Genomic DNA, 5,047 nt, shown 5'->3' with positions numbered 1-5,047 from the left:
CGTAATGTAAGAAACAATTAGGTTATTAAGAATAGGGAAAATGGCACCTTATTTGTGTTATCCATCTGAAGTAAATAATTTACGTTGTGTAAAAATTTTAGTACATATGATGTTGCAATAAGAAGCAATTAGTCAACTTATTATTTTTTTCCTTAATGTAAAGACTCTTTTGTCACAAGTGTTCTTCTTGTCCTTTTGAGAATTTCTACGAATTCTTTTTTTATATATTATAACTGAACTTGTAAGCTAAAAAAATCAACAGGGCTCATGAATTAATTGAAGCAAGGAAGATCTTTAGTGTTAGTTAATTTTAAATTTGCATTTTCTTGTAATTTAAATTTGAATTTCATTTGGCATTTTCATTTAGAATAGGCTATAAAAGGATCTATCCTGGACTTATCGGAGGGCTTCTTCTCTACTCTTCTTCTATTTGATTTCTTTCGTATTTTGTAAGTCATGAGTGGCTAATTCTCTTTGTCGAGGAAAGGAGCTCTATGAATTTTCAATGAATTGATTATTGTGTTTTTTTCCCTCTAAGTCTTGTAGTTCGTTCTAAAAAAGAGCTTTGTTCTTCAATCTAAAGAACTAAATCTATTGAGAAATAATTCAATTCTCACTTAAATTTTGTGATTCTTCGAGAAGAAAGAATCATATAATTGAGCACGAAATCTCTTTCTCATGATTACGAAATCTCTTTCTCATGATTCTTGTGGTTTTGGGTGTAGCCGTGTGGGATTGATATATGACATATAATTATCTATATTTGAGATTTTTTATTTAAATAAATAAAATAACTTTAATAATTACTAAAATAAATAATTTAAAAAATATTTATCAAAATAAATATTTTTCTCTTGTCTCGTTTTTACTGTAAACGAGATAATTTTGTATGTATCTCGTTTACACTGTAAACAAGATAAGAGAGGTGTATGTGTTATCTCGTTTATACTGTAAACAAGATATATGTATTTAAAAAAATTAAAAATAATAATAAATATTAATAATATCAATAATTCAAATTTTTTGCATGCAATTAGTACATAAAAAGGTTGGAAGAAGAGATTAAAATGGATATGTTTGATCAATTTTAATCCATTTTAAATTATAGAGATTAACATGTTTATCTAAAAATCATTAAACTACCCACTATTAACACGTTTATCTCTTTTTTAACTATCCACTATTTAAAAATTTAAACTATAATTTAAATACACGTGATTTATTTGATAACCCAATTAATGTATGTCACTACTCTATTGTTACTCTATTAGTATATAATATGAAATCTTTTTTATTTAAATTATATTTCAAATTTTTATGTAATCACATGCAACAAATAAATTTATATGTACTCCCATAAAAAAACAAAAGGAGTGAGTGAATATGGAAGAAAACAAATATGCTGTCCACTATTGATAATGGGTAGTTACAAATATATTTTCAGTACACTATTAATAATGAACAGTTAATAATTGACACACGTTTCCAGCACACTATTAATAATGGACACACATTTTCAGCACACTATTAATGATGTGCAGTTAATAATGGTCACACATTTCTAGTACACTATTAATAATGGACAGTTACAAGTATATCCATTTTAAAAATTTTTAAATTAAATTATAATCCAATTGGATTGATTTAAATTTGAAAAATAAAAATAATCGTTTGCCAATTGTTAGGAAAATTGATGGGATAGTGGGGAGAGAACTGAAATTGAAACGGTTATCTCTCACGTGGATAGTAGGAGATAACGTGAGAGATAACCATTTCAATTCTCTTCTCACTATCCCATCAACCTTTTTGAGTACTAATTGATCAAACATATTTATTTTAATCTCTTCTACCAATTTTTTTATGTACTAATTGTATGCTAAAAGTTTGGATTATTGATAATATTAATATTTTTTATTATTTTCAATTTTTTTAAAAAAATATACATATATCTTATTTACAGTATAAACGAGATAAACACATGTCGCATACACCTCTCATATCTGGTTTACAGTATAAACGAGATAAGAGAGGAATATTTATTTCGGTAAATATTTTTTTATTTTATTTATTTAAATAAAAAATCCACTATATTTAGATAATAAAAATTGTGTGGTAAGAATTAGAGAAGTACTTCACCTCTTTTCTTGAGAAATTGATTAAAAAATTAGTAATTGATTAAGTTAAGAGAAATTAAATCATCAAGAAATTGGAGTTTAATTATTTAAAATTTGCTTAAGATTAAAATTGCATGAAAGAAGGTGAAATAGCACACATTGATCCAGAGATACCCATATCTCTAATATAATCTTCAATAGTTTCTTCATCCTAACTCCCCAATCCCTTTTAATTCTTGCAGTTTAAGATTCACGTAGTTTATTTTCTTGTTTTTAATTCATTGTAAATTATAAGCTTGGTTACATTTTCTTTATTCAGTTGTTTTCTTTAATTCTTGCCTTTTATTCCTTTTTATTCTTTTCTATTTTAATTACTTACAATTTACATTTTTAAGATTTTATTCTTCTTGCAATTTACATTTTTATTATTTACATTCTTGCACTTTAAATTTTAAGTAATTTATATTTATGTTATTTATTTTTTTGTCATTTTATTGCTTTCAATTTCTTATTCTTTAAGTCATTTAAATTATATACTTCTATTATCAGATGTTCATCATCAAATTATGGATTGTATGACTAGAATACTCAATCAATTATTACTTGCTTAATTCTTTAATCATCATGGGATCAACACTCACTCACCGTGAGTTTATTACTTGATAGACCCAGTGCACTTACTGGTAGTTATGCGAGATTGTAAAATCTCGTATCAGTACACATAATTGGACCCTTGTGAGTACGCACAAGACATGCGTACGCACGATGCCAACTTCTTGCGAGAACCGAACTAGGTTCCGCACGTATGCACGAAGCATGCTATGCACCACTCTCCTGTTTTTGCTGAAATGCTGTTTTTGAACTATTTAGCTCTTCCGACAAGTTTGAGACCCCCTATAACCTCCGTATGGAGTCGAATAACCAATTTTTAAGCTTTGAATATACTGGGAGAAATATAATAAATTTAATTTTCGAAATAAAAACTTGGTTAACCGGATGAAAATATTATGGGAATGGCAGTTCGTCCCTCCCATGGTGAGGACAGTAGCTTAGTCCCACTCACAAAATGATGAGATTGACTATTTTGATAAACGAATGGGGTTACTACATATTATAACTGATGAAATTAATTGACTTAGTGATATGATTGAATGTGATATGAAAACTGAAGTGGGAATGATGTGGGTTTCGTTCCGTTTGCGTATTATTGTGGCACCTGCACTGAGTAAGAATGGTGGCTTTATCCTGTTTGCTCGTAGTTGTAGTGTGATATGGGGATGGAGATCTTGCCCACATTTTCTCTGTTTACAAGTTGGAAAGGCACTAATCCTTTGTTTTATATGGCACGACCTCCATAAGAAGGTGGTAGGGTACTTTTCCTTGGAACATTACCCCCCTTGAGTACCTCCAAGAGAAGGTGGTAGAGCACTCTTCTTCGAAATTTATTCCTCCTGGAGATGCACAGCAAAGAGACAATGTCGAGATTAGTTACTGGATGTGTCGAGTCTAGTACTTTAACCAACACGTGAGCTCATGGCCAGTAGGACAAACATGAATCATGTGTATTTATTTGCTATTGTTTGAGTATGCACCATTATTTTTGGTTTGCCTATATAAATAATTCTATTTAACTGCTAGTTGTACTACTTGTTCTAATTGTGTTTATTTCTGATTGCCTTGTATTTGGATTGTGTTTGTGATTGATCCTACTGAACTAAGAAATCTTAAGATTGAGGTTAAAGATGATGATTTATTGAAATAAAAAATATTTGTTTTAATTTATATATTTATTATTGGGTATTAGAAATAAAAAATATTCGTATTGTTAGCATTTTTCTAACCTTCCTTAATTTTAACCGTAATTAGGCCTAAAAGCTCGCCCACCTCATTGGAAATAAATGTAATCTAATCAGTTTTTATCTAATAATACTATACATTGGTATAATCATAGGAGAATTAACTTTAGCGAATTAACAATACGCTGTTTAGTTATCACAGAAGTATTTTTATATATAGAATTATCAATCAATTATGTGTGACTTCTGATGAAAATAATATATTCAACATAGATATTATTTGTTAGGTAAAAGGATAATAGATTGACAAAGAAAATTAATTACAATATGTATATTCATTTTAACAAAAATTCTTTTATCCAATACTATAAAAATTATCATGGTCACACTGAATTACTACAGGTTCAACTTCCATTGGTAGCGGTAGAATTATTAAATTGGGACATTTTTGGGCTATAGTATTCATTAACCAAACAATTAATGAAACACTCATCTATGCCTTCTCATTTTGAGTACATTTATACATAAAAGAAATTATACCTAAAGAAAAAAAGAAAAGAAAAGCAGAGTTGAAATAGCAAAAACGATAAAAATGATGATTTTTATAATTTTGTGTGGTTATCTATATATAGAAGACTAGAAGACCATGATTATCAAACAAAATTAATTTGTATTTATTGCATTCAATTTGAATAAGTAAAAAATCATCTTATTTTAGTTTAGCCCTTAATTCACATTATTTGAATTTAGCTCAATATATATGATTTGATTTGATTTAATTATTAATAAAAAATATCTCGATTGTCTATTTTATTCATATATTTATTATTTTAATAATTAATAAATTAATCAAATTAATTAATTAATACATATAATTAGTATTATGAATTTGGTTTAATAAATTAAAAAATAAATAAATAATACTAACAAAAAATTAAAAGAATAAATTAGAAAATACTACTAAATCAAATTGATATAAATTATAATAAATTATGTAATATTTAAATATCTAATCAAATCAATTAGTTGATATAGTTAATTTATCATAATAAATTGTATTTAATGTGTTAAAAAAATAAATTGCTAAACACTCTTAGAAGCATATCACGTCAGCTTCATCATTAAGTGCACAGAAAC

This window comes from Arachis hypogaea, chromosome 12 (assembly GCF_003086295.3).
Source record: "Arachis hypogaea cultivar Tifrunner chromosome 12, arahy.Tifrunner.gnm2.J5K5, whole genome shotgun sequence".
Classification (NCBI taxonomy): domain Eukaryota; kingdom Viridiplantae; phylum Streptophyta; class Magnoliopsida; order Fabales; family Fabaceae; genus Arachis; species Arachis hypogaea.
Note: the sequence above shows the minus strand (reverse complement) of the source record.